Consider the following 22,422-nt stretch of genomic DNA (forward strand, 5'->3'; position numbering starts at 1 on the left):
GTTTGGGGATGCCTCCGAAAATACTTCATCCATTCTTTACTATGGAAAAGACTTACAAGCCAAGTAGTTGCCGCTTGGATATGCTGGTGTATTTATACATGCTGGATTTTCTCCTTCCCTCTGATTGTCGTTAAATCAGTGAGTGAGCTTTCAAACGTAACCAGAATGTAGAGTTTTTTCCCCAAATGGCACCTCTTTTTTGACTTCACTTTTTTTTTATTGATACCTTTGATTCTCTATTGTGTTTCATAGGTATTGCATTTTTTACAAATTGAAGGTTCGTGACAACCCTGTGTTGAGCAAGTCTGTCAGCACTGTTTTTCTGACAGCATTTGCTCACTTCAGGTCTCTGTGTAACATTTTGGCAGTTCTTGCAATATTTCAAACTTTTTCATCATTTGTTATGGTGATGTGCGATCAGTGGTCTTTGATGTTAGTACTATGACTGGCTGAAGGCTAAGAAGATGGTTAGCGTTTTTAGCAATAAAGCATTTCCACAGGTGTGTACTTTTTTTCAGACATAATGCTATTGCACCCTTAACAGTACAGTAAACAGACAGAACTTCCAGATGCACTAGGGAACCAGGAAAGTCATGTGACTCACTTTATTGCAATATTTGCTTTATTGTGGTGGTCTAGAACCAAATCCGTAGTAACCTGTGAGTTATACCTATATCCCATCCTTTTATCTAGTAACTAAATCCTAGTTGGAGCCTATCTTTCTCATCTCACTTATCTTATACTCTATGTTCCCTTTATCACCATCCTTCCTTATAGTAGAACTCTTACCATGTGTCTGGACATTTGTCTAAATAGCATCTCAACTTTTCAGTGTTCCCTCTGCAATCAGTCCATTCTGTATCTTCTTGCCAAATTTATCTTTTAAAAATCTCACCAAAGCATGTCCTCTCAAAAAACTTTTACATGGCACCACCTTTAGGATTTAATATAAATACCTTAGTCTGATATTCAGTTCAGTTCGGCTCAGTCATGTCTGACTCTTTGTGACCCCATGGACTGCAGCATGCCAGGCCTCCTGTCCATCACCAACTACCGAGTTCACTCAAATTCACGTCCATTGAGTTGGTGATGCCATCCAACCATCTCATCCTCTGTCGTCCCCTTCTCCTCCCACCTTCAATCTTTCCCAGCATCATGGTCTTTTCTAATGAGTCAGCTCTTCACATCAGGTGGCCGAAATGTCGGAGTTTCAGCTTCAACATTAGTCCTTCCAATGAATATTCAGGACTAATTTCTTTTAGGATTGACTGGTTGGATTTCCTTGCAGTCCAAGGGACTCTCAAGAGTCTTCTCTCAACACCACACTTCAAAAGCATCAATTCTTCGGCACTCAGCTTTCTTTATAGTCCAACTCTCACATCCATGCATGACTCCTGGAAAAACCATAGCTTTGACTAAACGGACCTTTGTTGGCAAAGTAATGTCTCTGCTTTTTAATATGCCATCTAGGTTGGTCATAACTTTTCTTCCAAGGAGTAAGCATCTTTTAATTTCATGGGTGCAGTTTTAATTTCATGGGTGCAGTCACCATCTGCAGTGATTTTGGAGCCCCCCAAAATAAAGTCTGTCACTGTTTTCACTGTTTCCCCATCTATTTGCCAAGAAGTGAAGGGGCCAGATGCCATGATCTTAGTTTTCTGAATGTTGAGCTTTAAGCCAACTTTCACTCTCTTCTTTCACTTTCATCAAGAGGTTCTTTAGTTCTTCACTTTCTTCCATAAGAGTGGTGTCATATGCATAACTGATGTTATTGATGTTTCTCCCAGCAGTCTTGATTCCAGCTTGTTCTTCATCCAGCCCAGCATTTCGCATGATGTACTCTGCATGTAAGTTAAATAAGCAGGGTGACAATATACAGCCTTGATGTACTCCTTTCCTTATTTGGAACTAGACTGTTGTTCCATGTCCAGTTCTAACTGTTGCTTCCTGACCTGCATACAGATTTCTCAGGAGGCAGGTCAGGTGGTCTGGTATTCCCATTTCTCAGAATTTTCCACAGTTTGTTGTGATCCACACAGTCAAAGGCTTTGGCGTAGTCAATAAAGCAGAAATAGAGGTTTTTCTGGAACTCTCTTGCTTTTTCAGTAATCCAAAGGATGTTGGCAATTTGATCTCTGGTTTCTCTGCCTTTTCTAAAAGCAGCTTGGACATCTGGAAGTTCATGGTTTGCGTACTATTGAAGCCTGGCTTGGGAGAATTTTGAGCATTACTTTACTAGCATGTGAGATGTGTGCAATTGTGCGGTAGTTTGAGCATTCTTTGGCATTGCCTTTCTTTGAGATTGGCGTGAAAACTGACCTTTTCCAGTCCTTTGGCCACTGTCTGATATTCAGGACCTTCTAAAATTGAATTCCAGTCTATCTTTCCACTGTTAATGATAATGTTGTTTTGATAGAGAGTTGGACTGTGAAGAAAGCTGAGTGCCGAAGAATTGATGCTTTTGAACTGTGGTGTTGGAGAAGGCTCTTGAGAGTCCCTTGGACTGCAAGGAGATCCAACCAGTCCATTCTGAAGGAGATCAGCCCTGGGATTTCTTTGGAAGCAACGATGCTAAAGCTGAAACTCCAATACTTTGGCCACCTCATGTGAAGAGTTGACTCATTGGAAAAGACTCTGATGCTGGGAGGGATTGGGGGCAGGAGGAGAAGGGGACGACAGAGGATGAGATGGCTGGATGGCATCACCGACTTGTTGGATGTGAGTCTGGGTGAACTCCGGGAGTTGGTGATGGACAGGGAGGCCTGGCGTGCTGCGATTCATGGGGTCGCAAAGAGTTGGACACGACTGAGCGACTGAACTGAACTGATTGCTTATTAACTTTCAGGTTGTGTGAAGCACCGTACATGCATGGTTTTATGTAATTTATTCCTGTAAAGTACATACTGTTATTACCACTGTTGAAGAAATAGAGGCTGGAGGGTTCTAAATAATGTGCCCAAGCTAGTACAAGTTATAGTTGTAACTTTCTGTCTCCTGCATGCCTTGAATAGACCCATCCCTAACCACCAGGTACACGCTCACCTTTATCCTAGCTCTTTCACTTTGCAGATCCACAGCCTGGAAGGCCCTTGCTTGTTCCTTTCATCCCTCTCTCACAGTCTCATTGTGTTTATCCTTTAAGGCCTAGCTCAAGTTCTATCTGTTCAGTGATATTTTTTTTTTCCTCTCCCTTCCTCCTGGCAGTTTATAGATTACTTACTTGCCTGACCATATATTTTATACTTTTATTGCCTTGAGTCTGTAGTTTTTAATATATGGATGATTTAGTTTAGTTTTTAGAATTTTAACCTCCTTGAGGTTGAGGGCTTAGATTATAGGATTTTTTATAAACCCTGCAGTGCCTTATATGTATATAACAATAAATATATGTGTTGATCATTTGAAATGATAATAGAACTGTTAATAGCTGAGGATACATAATGTGCATATAAGACTCTTAGTTCTTTGTGCTTCTTAATTCAGAACCAGGAATGATATATTTAGCTTAGAACTACATATCATTGCTTTGTTTGCAGGAAGCTTAATAACTGTTATCATGTACTGATTCACATCAGAATAGCTCTTTATATCAAGTTTGACTTCTCCATTTTTAATTGAAGTATGGTTGACTTATGATATTACTTTCAGGTATACAACATAGTGATTCAGTATTTTTATATATTAAAGTCCATTTCAGGTTATTTTAAAATATGGGCAATGTTCCCTGTCCTGTACATTATATATCCTTATATCTTATTTATTTTATTCTTAGTAATTTGTACATCTTAACCCCTTCCCCTTTTCTGCCCCTCCCTCCAAGGCACTCTTCATGGGTAACCACAAGTTTGTTCTCTGTATTTGTTAGTTCATTTCTGTTTTGCTATAATTGTTCATTTGTTTTATTTTTTGGATTCCATATAAAAGTGAAAACTGACAGTATTTGTTTATCTGACTCATTTCACTTTTTTATCTGACTCATATCTGCTTTTGAACTGTGGTGTTGGGGAAGACTCTTGAGAGTCCCTTGGACTGCAGGGAGATCCAACCAGTCAATCCTTCAGGAAACTGGTCCTGAATATTCATTGGAAGGACTGATGCTGAACTGAAACTCCAATACTTTGGCCACCTGATGCAAAGAACTGACTCATTTGAAAAGACCCTGATGCTGGGAAAGATTGAAGGCAGGAGGAGAAGGGGACAACAGAGGATGAGATGGTTGGATGGCATCACCAACTCAATGGACATAAGTTCGAGCAAGTTCTGGGAGTTGGTGATGAACAAGGAAGTCTGGCATGCTGCAGTCCTTGGGGTGGCAAAGAGTCAGACATAACTGAGTGACTGAACTGAACTGACTCATTTCACTAAGCATAATAGCCTCTGCTGCTGCTAAGTCACTTCAGTCGTGTCCAACTCTATGCGAGACCCCATAGACGGCAGCCCACCAGGCTCCCCCGTCCCTGGGATTCTCCAGGCAAGAACACTGGAATGGGTTGCTATTTCCTTCTCCAATGCATGAAAGTGAAAAGTGAAAGTGAAGTCACTCAGTCGTTTCTGACTCTGAGCGACCCCATGGACTGCAGTACCAGGCTTCTCTGTCCATGGGATTTTCCAGGCAAGAGTACTAGAGTGGGGTGCCATTGCCTTCTCCAATAATAGCCTCTAGGTCTATTCATGTTGTTAAAAATGGGAACGTTTGATTTGTTAAAATCTTTGTGACTGAATAGTACTCCATTGTGGGCTTCCCTTGTGGCTCATCTTTAAAAAATCTGCCTGCAATGCAGGAGATGTGGGTTTGATCCCTGGGTTGGGAAGATCTCTTGGAGAAGAAAATGGCAACCCATTGCAGTATTCTTGCCTGGGAAATTGCATGGACAGAGGGGCCTGGTGGGCTACAGTCCATGGGGTCACATTAGAGTCAGAAGCACCACCAATATTCCTTTGTATGTATATGCCATATTTTCTTTATCCATTCATTTGCTGATAGACACTTAACTTTTTCTCATTGTCTCACACTGGCACTTTGTTTTAGACCACCAAAGTATCTCGCCTAGAATATAACAACAGCCTCCAAAGTAGCCTCCTTGCTTTTGCTTTTTTTTTTTATGATGAGAACTCAGGCAATGGAAGTGATGATGTCAGGCAAGAAGACAACCATTCCGACAGCTTCAGATCTCACTTAGAGTAAAAGACAAAGTATGTTAAGTGGCCTCCAAGCAGCAATGTGCTGATAAAATGATCTCTGGAAAAGGAAAAGCTTCTGATTTATAGCATATGCCTATTTTTGTGCTATTATTATTCCTGCTGTGGGATTCAAAGTTCTAGAAAGTATAATAGTCTGCTCTTAAGATGGTTCCAGCCAGTTCTGTCTTACCACTGCTGAACATTTAGCTCTCTGACTCACACCCAATTATTGCTACTTTCCCCCTTGCCCACTCTATTCTTATGATACTGTCCTTACTGTTCCATGATGGGTGACATGCACTCATCTCACAGGATCTTTGCATTCGTAGCTTTGTATAGTTAGAGTTGGGCTTCTCTGGTAGCTCAGAGGTAAGGAATCTGCCTGCAGTGCAGAAGACACAGGAGATGTGGGTTTGATCACTGGGGTCACAGAGAGTTGGACATGACTGAGCTTGCACGCATAGTTAGAATGCTCTTCTGAATTACATGCGGGTTTGTTTATTTCTTACCTCTCTCAAGACTGCTCAAATATTTTCTGTGATTTCACTATGTAAATTTGTAGTCTTTCCTCAACATTTTCTCATCACGCTTTCTTCATTTCTCTGCTTTATTTTTTCCTAGTACTTCCAACATACAACATGTTTATATATCAGTATTACTTGCCTTCCTTTCCTATCTCTTTATAACAGAAGCAATTTCTTCATGACAGAATCCTTAGCACCCAAAGCCTAACACAAAAGCACTCAAAAGTTGTTGAATGCACCTATATGTACTTCTTCTAAATATATAAATTGAGTGTGTGTATTTCCCATCTGGGAACATCCTTTGTATGGAAGGAATTTTTAATTTTTATTTTTTTGGTTGTCCTGAGATGATTTCTAAAATATACTGCAGTGTTTCTATACCTGTCTGATGCCAAACTGTAGTGATATATTACTGCTGTTTCTAGGCAGTGTTTTCTGTAGGTGGGGATAATGGTTATATTTGCTGTTGAGACTGAAAAAGTAGCATTTCATTTTGGTTGAAAGGAAACTATCTGAAATACATATAAACAAATCAGTTTGGGCCTGTCACTGGTACTTGAAACTTGATATTATTGTTTACTTCAGTTTTTTATGAGGAATTCAACAGTATTTATGGTAAAGTATATGTTTGGTAGTGTGTTAATCTCATAATAACATCACTGTGAGTTTGAATATCTGTGATAATTAATGAGAAAATGTAATTTGTATACTTTATTTGAAGATTAAAATAGGTTTATAGGGACTTTTTTATGTATAAATATTAAAATTTATAGATGAGTTTAGCACACTAGTTTATTAGAATTTAAAAGGTGTGTGACTTTTTATAAACTGCTGCTGCTGCTGCTGCTAAGTCGCTTCAGTCGTGTCTGACTCTGTGCGACCCCATAGACAGCAGCCCACCAGGCTCCCCTGTCCCTGGGATTCTCCAGGCAAGAACACTGGAGTGGGTTGCCATTTCCTTCTCCAATGCATGAAAGAGAAAAGTGAAAGTGAAGTCGCTCAGTTGTGTCTGACTCTTAGGGACCCCATGGATGGCAGCCTACCAGGCTCCTCCGTCCATGGGATTTTCCAGGCAAGAGTACTGGAGTGGGATGCCATTGCCTTCTCCTTTATGATGCTACCTTCTCCTCTTGATCTCATTTGCTGCCTTTTTTCCCCCTGAAGTGGAATTCACTCCTCTGCTTCACTTAGTCTTGCTGTTGTTCAGTTGCTCAGTCATGTCCAACTTTTTGTGACCCCATGAACTACAGCATGCCAGGCTTCCCTGGCTCAAACTTAGGTCCATTGAGTTGGTGATGTCATCCAGCCATCTCATACTCTTATTGTCCCCTTCTCCTCCTGCCTTCAATCTTTCCCAACATCAGCGTCTTTTCCAGTAGGTCAGCTCTTTACATCAGGTGGTCAAAGTATTGGAGCTTCAGCATCAGTCTTTCCAATGATTATTCAGGGTTGATTTCTTTTCGGATTGACTGTTTGATCTCCTTGCAATCCAAGGGACTCTGAAGAGTCTTCTCCAGCACCACAGTTTGAAGGCATCAATTCTTTGGCACTCAAGCCTTTTGTATTTTCCTGCTCTCAGATCCATACATGACAACTGGAAAAACCGTAGTTTTGACTATATGGACCTTTGTCAGCAAAGTAATGTCTCTGTTTTTTAATATGCTGTCTAGGTTTGTCATAGCTTTTCTTGCAAGGAACAAGTGTCTTTTAATTTAATTTCGTGGCTGCAGTGATTTTGGAGCCCAAGAAAATAAAGTCTGTCACTGTTTCCGTTGTTTCCCCATCTGTTTGCCGTGGAGTGATGGGACCAGACACCGTGATCTTTGTTCCTTGAAAGTTAAGTTTGTGCATAGACAAATATTACACTGAGGTGGCAAGATTGAGCTGTACTTACTAACCAGAGTTTTCTTTCTTCTACACTTAAGTATTTTTTACAAGTAAAATTATAGCACAATAAGAATTATAAACACGATAGCCAGAGTTACTTTTTTGCAAATTAATCGTTCAGGTATAACCATATTAACACATTTTTATTTTGGGGTTTGATTCACAGAGGTCAGAGAAAAGGATAATTTGAACTAAAAGCTGTCACTTCTTCTTGGCAGATAATTAAATGGAGAAAAAGTCTGATTTTCTTTATGAGTGTATGTGTTATTTTATTGAGTGACACTAACTAAAATTTACAATATTTTTCTCCTACAGACTTGAACATTGAAGGAAAAGCCCTTTTTCTTTTATAAAAGCTTCCTTTCTTGTGTCACTTTTGGTTTCAGAAAATGTTTATCCTCTGGAGTTTTTTTTTTTTTTTTTAATTAAGACTTTTTAGAGCAGTTTAAGATTCAGAGCAAAATTGCAATGAAGGTACAGATTTTTTATAACAACATTTTTATGATTACTAAATTTTTCAGAGAACAGAGATAACCTTAGTTTTCTGTTCACATGTCTGATGCTGTGATTCTTATTTTGTCTAACACAGTCAGAATTATTATCCTTTTAAAAAGCTTGCTTCTATTATAAAGGTAATAAATATTATCATTGAAAAGCTGAGATACACAGAAAAATGAAAGGAAGAAAAGACTACTGACAGATAACCACTCCCTTCCAGACATTTTTTATGGAGTTCATCTTTCCTCTGATAAAAGAATCATTGATCTTTATGTACAACATAAAAGTATATAACTATATTTTGCTTCTTTTGCTTGGGATTTTGCCAAATATTTAACAACTGTGTCATGAACATTTAATGACAGCATAATACTCCAAAGAGTGGCCGTATCATTGCTTGTGTTTATGATATAATTTTCAAAATAGATTCTGCTGGTGGCATATTTGAGAATTTTAAAGCATAAACATTCTTTCCCCTTGAAACAAGTTTTAAGGGAAAATTGAAAATAACAACAAAACCCCTCTGAAAAGATCCTTCTGTTGTATGTTACTGTGTAAACAGAATCAGTTACTGCCCTGATCACATTCTTATACACTCAAAAGTAACAGGCACAAATTACAATAAAGTTATTTAAAGCATCTTTAAAAGTCCATCTGTTTGAGATGCTGTCTTCTAAAAACGTTTTACTATTTTAGTGAAGACTGTTAGGTTTTTCTATGGTTGTTGGAAAGCTCATTCTTCTGTCTGTAGATTTGGTAATGAAGAATATTAAGAAGTAAACTCAAAGTGGGTATAGAGAGAATATGTCTCAACATAATAAAGGCCATTTTTGAAAAACCCACAGTTTATCATGCTCAGTGGTAGAAAGCTGAAAGCCTTCCAGCTAAATTCAGAAGCAAAACAAGGATGCCCACTCAGACTGCTTCTATTTAACATGGTATTGGAAGTCCTAGCCTCAGTAGTTAGACCAGAAGAAGAGAGAAAATGTATCCAAATTGAGAGAGAAGAGGTAAAGCTGTCACTATTTGCAGATGACATGACACTCAATATAGAGAACCTTAAAGTCTCTACACAAAAACTATTAGAATTAATAAATGATTTCAGCATGGTAGCAGGATATAAGATTAATACAAAGAAATCATCTGCATTTCTATATACTAATAATGAAATATCAGAAAGAGAATGTAAAAAAACAATCCCATTTAAAATTGCATTAAAAAAAAAAATACAGGGGTTTTCCTGGTGGTCCAGTGTAGGGGACATGGGTTCAATCCCTGGTCCAGGAAGATTCCACATGCAACTCACAACTAGAGAAAGAAAGCCCACAGATAACAATGAAGACCCAGCACAGCCAAAAAACAAAACAAAAACCTTAGGAATAAACTTAACCAAGAAGGTGAAAGACCTATATACTGAAAACTATAAAACACTGATAAAGGAAATTGAAGATGATTCAAAGAAATGGAAAGATATCCAGTGCTCTTGGATTAGAATAATTAATACTGTTAAAATGGCCTTACTATCCAAAGCAATCTACAGTTTTAATGCAATTGCTATCAAATTTCCCATGGCATTTTTCACAGAACTAAAACAAATAATCCTGAAATTTATCTGGAACTACAAAAGACCCAGAACTGCCAAACTTGAGAAACCTAAATACCCTTGCAGACTTCAGACTATACTACAAAGCTACAATAATCAAAACAGTTGATATTGATGCAAAAAACAGGCACAAAGGTAGGCATATTGATCAATGGGATGGAATAGACATTCCAGAAATAAACGCACACACCTATGGTCAGTTAATCCATGACACAAAGGAGGTAAGAGTATACAATGGAGAAGAGACAGTGTCTTCAACAAGTGATGTTGGGAAGGCTGGACAGTTACATGTAAAACAATGAAATAACATTCCCTTACACCATATATAAAAATAAACTGAAAGTTGTTTAAAGACCTAAATGTAAGACATGACATCATAAAACTCTTGGAAGAGGGCTTAGGCAAAACAGTCTTTAACATAAATCATAGCAGTGTTTTTTTAGATCAGGCTCCAAGGTAAAAGAAATAAAAGCAAAAATAAACAAATGGAACCTAATTAAATTTAAAAGCTTTTGCACAGCAAAGGAGACCACTGACAAAAAGGAAAGACGACCTATGGGATGGGAGAAAATGTTTGGAAACGATGCAACCAGCAAGAGATTAATATCCAAAATATACAGACAACTCATACAACTCAATATCAGGAGACAAATGGAAAGAGAAGCCCAGAAGAGACATTTTCCAAAGAAGACATACAGATGGCCAGCAGGAAGAGATGCTCAACAGTGCTAATTCAAGAAATGCAACATTAGAAAAATGTGAACCAAAACTACAATGAGGTATCACCTCACACTGGTCAGGATGGTTGTTATCAAAAAGGCTACAGATAATAAATGTTGGAGAAGATGTGGAGAAAGGGAAACCCTCATAACACTGTTGGTAGGAATGTAAACTGGTGTGGCCACTATGAAAAACAGTAGGGAGGCACCTTAAACTGAAACTGGGACTACCATATGATCCAGTAATTCCACATTTCGGTATATATCCGGAAGAAATGAAAACCCTTGAAGAGGTATATGTATCCCGGTGTTCATACCTGCTGCTGCTGCTGCTAAGTCGCTTCAGTCGTGTCTGACTCTGTGCGACCCCATAGAAAGCAGCTCACCAGGCTCCCCCGTCCCTGGGATTCTCCAGGCAAGAACACTGTTTACAATAGCCAAGACACAGAAACAACCTAAGTGTCCATTGATACTCAAATGTTTAAGATATGATACACACAGAGGGTGGAATATTACTCTACCCTAAAAAGAATGAAATATTGCCATTTGCAGCAACATAGATGGACCTAGAGATGATCATACTGAGGAAGGAAGTCAGACAGACAAATATCATATGATACCATTTAGATGAGAAATCTAAAAATATGATACAAAGAAACTTATTTACGAAACAAAAATAGACCCACAGACAGAAAACAAATTTATGGTTACCAAATGGGCGGGGCAGGAAGGGACAGGTTAGGAGTATGAGATTCACAGATACTAACTACTATACATAAAATAGATAAGCAATGAGGATTTACTGTATTGCACAGGGAATTATACTCAATATCTTGTAATAACCTATAATGGACTAAAACCCACAAAAAGTCACTCTCCTGTACATTTGAAAGTGACACAGTGTTGTAAATCAACTGTATTTAAAAAAAAGAATATTAAGAGGCAGTTGTCCTATAAACTCTTCTTTTGGAATTGCTGTCTGGAGCACATGGAACTCTGCTCAGTATTATGTGGCAGCCTTTATGGGAGGGGAGTTTGGGGGAGAATGGATGCTTGTATATGTGTGGCTGAATCACTTCACTGTTCACCCGAAACTGTCACAACATTGTTAATCAGCTATACCCCAATACAAAAGAAAAAGTTTAAAAAACTAAAAAAGAATTGCTATCTGATATTTTTGTATCATGAAACTCTTTCATATAGGTGTGTACTTTTACTGAAAAATGTTAATTCCCTCTGTTACATGTTTGTTTAGAGTGGTTTTTTTTTTTGCTATTATTTGCATTGTTGTTGTTTATTCGCTAAGTTGTGTCTGACTTCTTGTAACCCCATGGACAGGAACATGCCAGGCTTCCCAGTCCTTCACTGTCTCCTGGAGTTTACTCAAACTCGTGTCCGTTGAGTCGCTGATGCCATCCAGCCATCTCATCTTCTGTCGCCCCCTTCTCCTCCTGTCCTCAATCTTTTCCAGCATCAGGGTCTTTTTCAATAAGTTGGCTCTCTGAATCAGGTGGCCAAAGCATTGGAGCTGCAGCATCAGTTCTTCCAATGAATATTCAGGGTTGATTTCCTTTAGGATTGACTGGTTTGGTCTTCTTGCTGTCCAAGGCACTCTCAAAAGTCTTCTCCCCTACCACATTCAAAATAATTGCATTGCTATAGAAAATGACTGTGTATTCATCATTGCTCCTGTATGAGTTTGTAAAAGCATTCCTGAAAGCAGAAGGTATGAGAATTACCGTCTGCTTACATCTTTGCTATCAAAAGGTGTTACCAACTTTCAATAGTAACACCAAATTGTGGTGAGTAAATGGTACTCAATGCATATTTATTTTGTATTCAGTGAGTGAAGTTGAACATTTTTTTAAAGAATTGTTTTTATCCTTTTTTTTTTTTTTCCCTGTGCACCAGATCTCCTTTTCTTAACTCTTATAAAGATATTGGTCTTTTTCTTTGTGATTTAATGGGAGCTCTTTATATATTAGGAAACTTAACTCTTTGCAATCTGAGTTGCATTTTTTTCCCCCAGTTGTTATTTTGTTAATATTTAAATTCCTTAGGTCTGAGTCTATACATTCAACTTTTAGGCAAATTTTAAGGGCTGTATTATATATAAAGGTAGAGAGCTATCTGTAGTTGCTGAGTGAATAAAATATCAGTCCTGAAAATATGTGAAGACAATTATGTGCATGGAAGTTAGAATAGATTAATTCCTTCTCCTTATGGAGAAGCAAATTTCAGCTAAACACATGGAAGACATTTTCTTTGATGATATCAGCTTTAATATGCACTGGGCATCTTTGGGACTAGATGAATTCTTTGTTACTAGATCTATTATTAGAAAGGAGACACCAACCCTTGTCCCTGTTGAATGCACAAAGTAGGCAGTTGTTATTGAATAAATGAATCTCTGGATGATTAGGAAGGTTATATTAGTTGGTTTCTAAAAACCCTTCTTTTAAATTTCCATATCACAACAAACTGTGGAAAATTCTTAAAGAGATGGGAATACCAGACCACCTTACCTGTCTTGTGAGAAACGTGTATGCAGGTCAAGAAGCAACAGTTAGAACTGGACATGGAACAACTGACTGGTTCCAAATGGAAAAGTACATCAGGGCTGCATAGTATCATCCTGCTTATTTAACTTATATGCAAAGTACGTGTATGAAATGCTAGGCTGGATGAATCATCAGCTGGAATCAGGATTGCTGGGAGACATATCAATAACCTTAGATATGCAGATGATACCACTCGAATGGCAGAAAGTGAAGAGAAACTAAAGAGCCTCTTGATGAAAGTGAAAGATGAAAGATGAGAGTGGAAAAGCTGGCTTAACACTCAACATTCAAAAAACTAAGATCATAGCATCTAATCCCATCACTTCATGGCATATAGATGGGGAAGAAATGGAAAGAGTAATGGAGTTTATTTTTGTGGGCTCCAAAATCACTGTGGACAGTGACTGCAGCCGTGAAATTAAAAGATACTTGCTCCTTGGAAGGAAAGCTGTGACAAACCTAGATTGCATATTAAAAAGCAGAGACATCACTTTTTGGACCTCCTTATAGACAAAGCTATGGTTTTTCCAGTAGTCGTGTATGGGTGTGAGAGTTGGACCATAAAGATGGCTGAGCACCCAAGACTTGATGCTTTTGAATTGTGGTGCTGGAGAAGACTCTTGAAAGCCCATTGAACTGCAAGGAGATAAAACCAGTCAATCCTAAAGGAAGTCAACCCTGAATATTCATTAGAAGAACTGATGATGACTCTCCAATACTTTGGCCACCTGATGCGAAGACCGGACTCATTGGAAAAGACCCTAATGCTGGGAAGGATTGAGGGTGGGAGAAGGGCACACAGAGGATGAGATGGTTGGAGGGCATCACCAACTCGTTGGACACGAGTTTGAGCAAATTCTGAGAGACAGTGAAGGTCAGGGACGTCTGGCGTATTGCAGTCCATGGAGTCACAAAGAGTCGACCACAACTTAGCAACTAAACTACTGTCTGTGTGTGTTTTTATATAATTGTGAGTTTACTTCTTTCCTCCTTTCTTGCCTAATTTCTTTTCTTTCTTTTATCTCATTGTGCTCCAAGGTAACCTTTAGTATTTATCCTTCCTTATTTGTCTCCATACTTGAATCATCATCTTATGTCTTCCTAGGTATCAATATAACCCACACTCTTATGTGCATATATGCAGTGTTTTTTATTTTACTTTGTTTTATAAAATTAGATCATATTATACTTTCTTTTCTGTATCTTGTTTTTCTCACTCAGTAATAATTAATAAAACTTCTGTTAAGTCAACTAGTATAGCTCTAAGCCATTCATTTAATGGTTATATAAAATATGGCATTATATATGAGATTATTCCCTGGTGCAGCTGGAACCATTGTTTATTTAGTTAATTCCTTGTTGATGAACATTTACTTTGATCCCCATTTTTTGTTGATGTGAACATTGTATTGATAGTAATCTGTTGAAGCACATTCTATGAGATAGAGAATCAGGAGTGAATCACATGAGTATACATATACATGTATATTTAGTAATATTTAACATTTTAATTTATTTTTGTCTACTTTGGATCTTCATTGCTGTGCATGGGCATTTCTCTAGTTGTGGCAAGCAGGGGCTACCCTGCTTGCAACATGTGAACTTCTTGTTGCAGTGACTTCTTTTGTTGTGGAGCATAGGCTCTAGACACATGTGGGCTTCGGTTTTTGTGCTACATGGACTCAGTCGCCTCGAGGCATGTGGGATCTTCCTGGACCAGGGATCAAACTGGTGTCCCCTGCATTTCAAGGCAGATTCTTAACCACTGAACCACTAGGGAAGCCCTATATTTAGTAATATTTGATGATTACTGTCAGATTGTTTTCCAAAACCAACAACATAAGAGAGTATTCTAAGGTCCCTCTGATTCAGGGAAGACCATAAAATATAATTATGTAGCTTTTTAATAGTTGTTAGTTACAGGACTTGCTGGATTCTTAATAAGACTTTATTTGAAGAGTTATCTTTATAAAATTACTTTTCTTTCTGTGTTCTGGGTGACTGTGTTACCTTAATACAAAATAAAACAAAATTCTCTCCTTGAAGCCCTAGTTCAGGGACTTCCCTGGCAGTCGAGTGGTTAAGACTCCCTGCTTCCATTACATAGGGTGTAGGTTTGATCCCAGTCTAGGAGCGAAGATCCCGCATGCTACATGGTGCAGCCAAACCAACAGCAACCAAAAAAACCCTCAGTTCCTGTACCTAGTACCAACGCAGTCTAATACATCGGAGGAGAAAGGGAATTGTGACAATTTTAGAATCGGACTTTGGGGATGAGGTTGGGAAATAAAGGCCATTTTGGTAATAGATTTTTTATCTTTAAATTGGGTATTCGCTTGGTAACAGGAGGATTAATTAAAGAATCTCTTTCTTTGGTAGTCTCTCAGCTTGAACAGATAAATATAGAACATCAGTGTTCAGAGAGGGAGTGCTGTAGAAAATGTGTGGGTAGCTGTTGTAGGTTTACATAGCAGATAACATCTAGAATAAAGAATAGATGAAAATGCTCATTGAGGATTAGTGTTCTTGAAACATCAAATACACCATTCCCCAAGCCTGGCGTTCAGAGCCATTCATAGTATTGCATGTCTTGCATATCTAAGATATTTTCCACCCAGCTCAACACACGTCTCCTTAATTCTGTATTTTGTGTTTGCCACACATTCCTAGTGCTATTCATTAGTTTGCATCCTTTAGAAGTCATGTATCTCCCCTTCTGTATCCTATAGAAAGATGGCTTAGAGTCCATCTTTTCAGTACTCAAGTGCTATCTCCTTTTTGAAGCCTCTGACCTCTGCAATCCACATTGATCCTTTTTAGCTCTTAACTTCTACAGCACTGAGACTTTGAATTTCTTCAAACTGGTTCCCAAGTACTGTGTTTGCATTTATGTAGCAGCAAAGAGGTTTTTTTTTTTTTCTTTTAAATTGAATACCTCTTGTATCTGCAGCACTATTCTAAATACTAGATAGGTCACAAACCTGCTTCATATTTGCAGGAAAGGCTGAGAAAGTGAATTTCTGACTTCTGACTTGGATAGGCAGGACTTTTACGAGGAATTCTCTAAACATTGAAGGCTGTTTAAAGGTGTGGTAGTTAAAAACCATGGAGACTCTGACATGGTGGAGAGTGGTTGCAGGGTTAATTTAGATTTGAAAGTGAAGGCCTTTCTAGGGTCAAGGTACTTAAGCTGAGACCTAATGACAAGAAGAAATCCATGTAATGATAAGGTGAAGAATATTTAAGTAGAGGGAACAGTGAAAAGGCAGTGGTTTGGGATCAGGATGAGGGGTTGGGTCACAAGACGGTGGATGAGCTTAGCCAACCAGAGAAACAAGGATATTGCTGGAGTGTGTTGAGTGAGAGGGAGTATAGTGTGAAATTACAAAAGATGGTCTTGTTTGGTTTTGTTTTAATGGAAGTTTGAAGATGCTCATCTTACTTCCCTTTTCTTCCCCTGAGATGTCCTGCTGAGAGTAGGGATGTAATTATAGATGTGGAGAAAAGAAAGATATTTCTGTGTTATTAAACTGCATGAGCTGTTGGATATCATAGAGTGACTACAATTATTTATATACTGTTTAGGAGGAGAACAGCATGATGTTTCTAGCAAAGATAAATACTAAATACTTACTAAATACTAGTAAGACTATGTGCCAGTGAGTATTGGGATTAAACCTGTTTTATTTCCAGTGCCACAGCCTAGTTGGCCTTGAAAGAAATTGCTTCTTTATCCCTCTAACTTTGACGCATGGGAATGGTGCTTTGTGGTTACAGTTAAACTGATAATGCACTAGCTCTAGTAACTGCTTCAGAATAGCAGAAGTCCCCAAACCCAGATAACACTGATAGGTCTTTCCTGTTAAAGAATTGCATTATATAATGAAGTGAGAGAAAATTGCTTTTTAGACTCCTTTTTAAAGAGAAATCAACTACAAGCCCCAATAAGAAATATATTTTATATCAAGATTCAGTACATGCACATATACACAGACAAGTTAACAATCATTCTGTGAAATAATATTTATCCTTACTATACACAATGCACTGTTCCTTTTTGTATTACACTTATGTAAGTTTGTTGTCCCTCTGCTAAACTGACTTTATGACAGTTTGATAGGTCGTGTCTGGAAGTTTCGAAACTTCTAGCTTAGGCTAATCAAAGCTCACAAGGGAGACAAGGATCAAATTCAGAAACTGTTCTGCTACTGCACAATGGGGAAAAGGTGAAATATTTAGCATGTGTGCATGCTCAGTAGCTCATTTGTGTTTGACTCTTTGTGACCCCATGGACTGTAGTCTGCCAGACTCTTGTGTCCAGGGGATTTCCCAGGCAAGAATACTGCAGTGGGTTGCCATTTCCTTCTCCAGGGGATCTTCCCAACCCGGGGATGGAACCCACGTCTCCTGCATTGGCAGGTGGATTCTTTACCAGTGAGCCGCCTAGGAAGCCCCCAATTGAGGCATCAGCCTTTACATCAGTTATCATTGCCCACAGTGCACTTTCACACGCATTATTATTATAGTATTGGAAAAATCCAAGGGATATATACATACAAGGAAAAGAGAGTCTGTCATCTCATATTGAAACTGTGTTAAAACCTTCTGCATGTTTAAGATGAGGAGGTCGTATTCAGAAACATATGCATTCTCTGGAAAGCACCTACAGGATATGACCAGCAGATATTTTTAGAAATGACCATTAGAAGAATGCATTTTTTTTTTTAAAAGGTGAAAGAGGTATAGTTAGAACAGTGGTTTTTAACCATGAGTGATATTTGGCAATGTCTAAAGACATTTTTTCTGAGCTCAAAAAACAGCTCTGATTTTTTCTTACTGGTATGTTTGGTTATACTTATTTTTCCTCAGAATTTTTCAAATGGAAAAAAAAATCATTTTTAAATAGCCCAAAATGTTAATAATTAAAGATTTGCAGAGAACAAACCTGTAAGAAAATAAAAATTACTACCCCATTCAGACTTCGAGTCTTTTATTCTAGGTAATTTTGTCAGTGAGCACCAATGGAATGGATGTTGGAAGGCCATGGCTGTCTTCAACTTCAGTGTCAAATGATAGGAAGCTCTCTGTTTTTAAAAAAACAGCTTTATTGAGATATAACTTCCATACCATAGCATTCACCCTTTTAAAGTATACAGCTCCATGGTTTTAAGGATATTCAGAGTTCTGCACTATCCAATCCAGAACATGTTCATCACCACGGAAAGAAACCCTGTACTCATTTGCAGTCACTCACCATTCCCTTCTATATCCATCCCTGGTAATCACTAATTTACTTTATTATTTCTATGGATTTTCCTAACTTGAACATTTCCCTTAAATGAAGTCATACAATGCATGGACTTTTGTAACTGATTTCTTTCACTTAACACTTTTTTTAAAAAAATTAATTAATTGTTGGCTATGCTGAGTCTTCATTGTGGTGGGCTTCCCTGGTGGCTCAGAGGTTAGAGCGTCTGCCTGGAATGTGGGAGACCTGGGTTCGATCCCTGGGTCGGGAAGATCCCCTGGAGAAGGAAATGGCAACCCACTCTAGTACTCTTGCCTGGAGAATCCCATGGAGGGAGGAGCCTGGTGGGCTGCAGTCCGTGGGGTCACTAGGAGTCGGACACGACTGAGCGACTTCACCTTCACTTTCATGCTGAGTCTTCCTTGCGCTGCAGGCTTTTCTCTAGTTACAGCAAGCAGGGCCTACTCTAGTTGCAGTTCAAGGGCTTCTATTTGTGGTGGCTTCTCCTGTTGGGCCTGGGCTCTAGGGGACTCCAGCTTCAGTAGTTGTGGCACATGGGCTCAGCAGTTGCAGCTCCGGGCTCTGGAGCCCAGGCTCAGTAGTGGCTCATGGGCTTACTTGTTCCAGGGAATATGGGATCTTCCCAGGCTAGGGATCAAACCCATGTTTCCTGCATTGGCACGTGAATCCCTTGCCACTGAATTACCAAGGGAGCCCCAACACAATGTTTTTAAAATTCATCCCTGTTAAAGCATACTTCAATACTTTTTATTGCATATTATAATTCATAATGTTTCATGGTGTGGGTATATTTATATATAAATACATATTTTATTTATCCATTCATCAGTTGAATGATATTTGGGTTTTCCATTTTTTACTAGTATGAATAATGCTGCTGTGACCATTCTCATACAGGTTTTTCGTGGATGTATGTTTTCACTTCCCTTCAGTATGTATCTAGTGGTAAAATTGCAGGGTCATAGGATAATTTTATGTTTAACTTCTTGAGGAACTGCCAAACTGTTTTCTAAAGAGGCTGCACCGTTATACACTCCCATCAGCAGTTTATGAATGCTCCAGTTTCTCTGCATCTTTACTGACACTCGTTATTGTCTTTTTTAGCTGTGTTAGTGGGTGTGAAGTGGTATCTCTTTGTGGTTTTGATCTGCATTTCCCTAATAACTAATGATCAATATACTTTCATGTGCTTAACCATTTGTATATCTTCTTTGGAGAAATGCCTATTCAGTCCTTAGCACAGTTTTACATTGGGTTGTCTTTCTTTTGTTGAGTTTTAAGAGTGGGGATGCATTTTTAAAACTTTACTTCATTATGAATCTATCATCCATTCATTTTTCAAACTGACAACTCAGAGGATCTTTTTTCAAAGAAGGCAGTCATGTGTCCTTTTCAGTGTCTTTCAGTTTTTTAAAAGAGTTGGTCATAAAGAGAGTAAGTCATGTTTGTAAAAAAGTGAAATGGAGATTGTTGATGTACAGATAGATGAATGGAAGAATTTATAAAAGCACTATTAATTTTGATCAAATGTGATAGGATCTGGTGAACTGAATTAAATCTGATTAATTCCTTTGGGAATCTCATTGAGCAAGGAAGTCATGACTGCTACATGTGTCAAACAAATGCTGTTGGGTTTCTGGCATACTCCTCCAGCACATTCACTCATCAAGAATATAAAAAACACTTGTACCTGGTATTGCAAGGTTTTGTATGTAACATTTAGATTTTATATTTAGTTTTTTTAACTCGCCCCCAAAAAGAATTTGGGTATTAAAAAATTCATAACTGGTTTAACTGGACCATGAGAATGATTTACATAGCTATCATATGTGTCATCTTTTGTAGTGGCAAATGGAGGCTTATTAAGTATATTCTTAGCTTGATTAAATTACAGGAGAGAGCATCTCCTGTAATGAGAACATGAGAACAAAACGGCCCTTGTGATTTTTTTTTCCCTCTGCATTTAGTGGGTTTAATGAGTGTAATCTTTTAGTAAGAGCTCTTATGCCTGATTAATATTAAAAGAGAAAAAATAAACAAATAGAATATTTGTAAGGACTGCTGAGAGAAAGGTGGAGAGAGCTCACACAGGCTTTGGTGCCAGACTAGGTTTTAAAAATCTACCATTTTCTCCTTGGTTGACTTTGGACAAGCCACAGTAATCTCTCTAAACGCTGGTCTTCTCATCTGTAAAATGTGATGGATAAAGTCTACCTGGTAAGACTGTTGTAAGATAAAGTGAGGCAACAAATGTACAAGTGTATAAGCTAGTGCTCAATTGATGGTACCTGCTATATTTTATGTTTCGATTTAGTCTTAGTCTTATTTAGCTCAATCTTGACAAGACTTTCTGATGATTTAATTTTGCAGAAGGTAGACAAAGCAAATCTGGATGTACTTTTATTTTTTAAAAATTAACTTTTTAGATGTTCACCATCACTCATTATCAGAGAAATGCAAATAAAAACCACAATGAGGTACCATTTCATACTGGTCAGAATGGCTGCTATCAAAAAGTCTACAAACAATAAATGCTGGAGAGGGTGTGGAGAAAAGGGAACCCTCTTACACTGTTGGTGGGGATGCAAACTAGTACAGCCACTATGGAGAACAGTGCGGAGATTGCTTAAAACACTGGAAATAGAACTGCCATACGACCCAGCAATCCCACTGCTGGGCATACACACTGAGGGAACCAGAATTGAAAGAGACACGTGTACCCCAATGTTCATCACAGCACTGTTTACAATAGCCAGGACATGGAAGCAACCTAGATGTCCATCAGCACATGAATGGATAAGAAAGCTGTGGTACATATACACAATGGAGTATTACTCAGCCATTAAAAAGAATACATTTGAATCAGTTCTATTGAGGTGGATGAAACTGGAGCCTATTATACAGAGTGAAGTAAGCCAGAAAGAAAAACACCAATACAGTATATTAATGCATATATATGAAATTTAGAAAGATGGTAATGACGACCCTATATGTGAGACAGCAAAAGAGACACAGATATAAAGAACAGACTTTTGGACTCTGTGGGAGAAGGCAATGGTGGGATTTGAGAGAATAGTACTGAAACATGTATATTATTACCATATGTGAAATAGATGACCAGTCCAAGTTCGATGCATGAAACAGGGCACTCAGAGCTGGTGCACTGGGACAATCCGGAGGGATGAGATTGGGAGGGAGGTGGGAGGGGGTTCAGAATGGGGGACACATGTACACCTGTGGCTGATTCATGTCAGTTTATGGCAAAAACTACCACAATATTATAAAGTAATTAACCTCCAATTAAAGTTAATTAATTAATTTTAAAAATTAACTTTTTAATGGTAAAATATGCTTGTTGAAGAAAACTTGGAAAATTATTTTGAAAGTTACATTTACAAAACTCAAAAATAGGAATCTGAACAGAGGCTTAAAAATGGGAATATGGTAGAAGGAAAGAAAAATCTTGAAAAAGTAAGTAGTAGCAATGCTAATTGGAAATTATAAGTAGAACTAGAAGAGGATTCTTTAAAGATTCATGCATACTACAAGAGAAAAATTTCTTGCTTGACTCAGATTAAAACAGACCTTTACAAAAGACCAGTGGGGAGGATATACAGTCAAGAGTGACTGTAGAGTATTACAGAATGAGCTCAAATAACATGATACTTCTAAAGAAATGAAAACAACAAAACTGTGGAACAACAGAAAAAGGAGGAATAGAATTGCTGTTTATATTTAATAATGTTAAACAAATGACAGTGAAAGCACAGTTTCTTATCCTTATTTACATTTCAGATAAAGAACCTCTTTTGACTTGAAGGATGAAAATGACACTAATAAAGGAGAGCCCACGTCTGGGAATAGTGAAGATCGTAAAAGGAGAGCATGGGGTTATCCCGGGGCGGGGGCGGGGTGGGGGAAAGAGCTCATGGTAGTCAGAACTTACGCATGAAACTATCTGTGGTCTTTCAGAAATCTTAGAAAATGAGAGAAATACTGGAAAATTGAAGATGGGTCTTCTGAAAAAGAGAAGAAAGTAGATTTGCAGACCCAAGAGAAATTAGTGACACAGGCAGGATTCTAGAATAGATGATTAAAAAATGAATTTTAAAAATTATAAATGCTTCTCTCTAATGGTGGGGTGTTCTAGTGGTGCTGACCATGGTAACAGCGGACAGCG

General features: G+C 38.2%; 1 protein-coding gene across 4 annotated transcripts in view; it reads left to right on the plus strand.

The window, feature by feature from the left end:
* The window catches only part of MCU (mitochondrial calcium uniporter), a 195,096-nt gene that overhangs the window by 18,680 nt on the left and 153,994 nt on the right, over nucleotides 1-22,422 (plus strand). The window contains exon 3 of one of the 4 annotated variants that reach the window (XM_059882562.1): nucleotides 1-22,422. This exon is cut by the window's right edge and continues 29,306 nt beyond it. The exons of the other annotated variants lie outside the window; for them this stretch is intronic. The gene's annotated coding sequence lies outside the window, so the exon portion shown is untranslated. 4 annotated transcript variants of the gene reach the window in all.

Source organism: Bos taurus, chromosome 28 (genome assembly GCF_002263795.3).
Source record: "Bos taurus isolate L1 Dominette 01449 registration number 42190680 breed Hereford chromosome 28, ARS-UCD2.0, whole genome shotgun sequence".
Taxonomy (NCBI): domain Eukaryota; kingdom Metazoa; phylum Chordata; class Mammalia; order Artiodactyla; family Bovidae; genus Bos; species Bos taurus.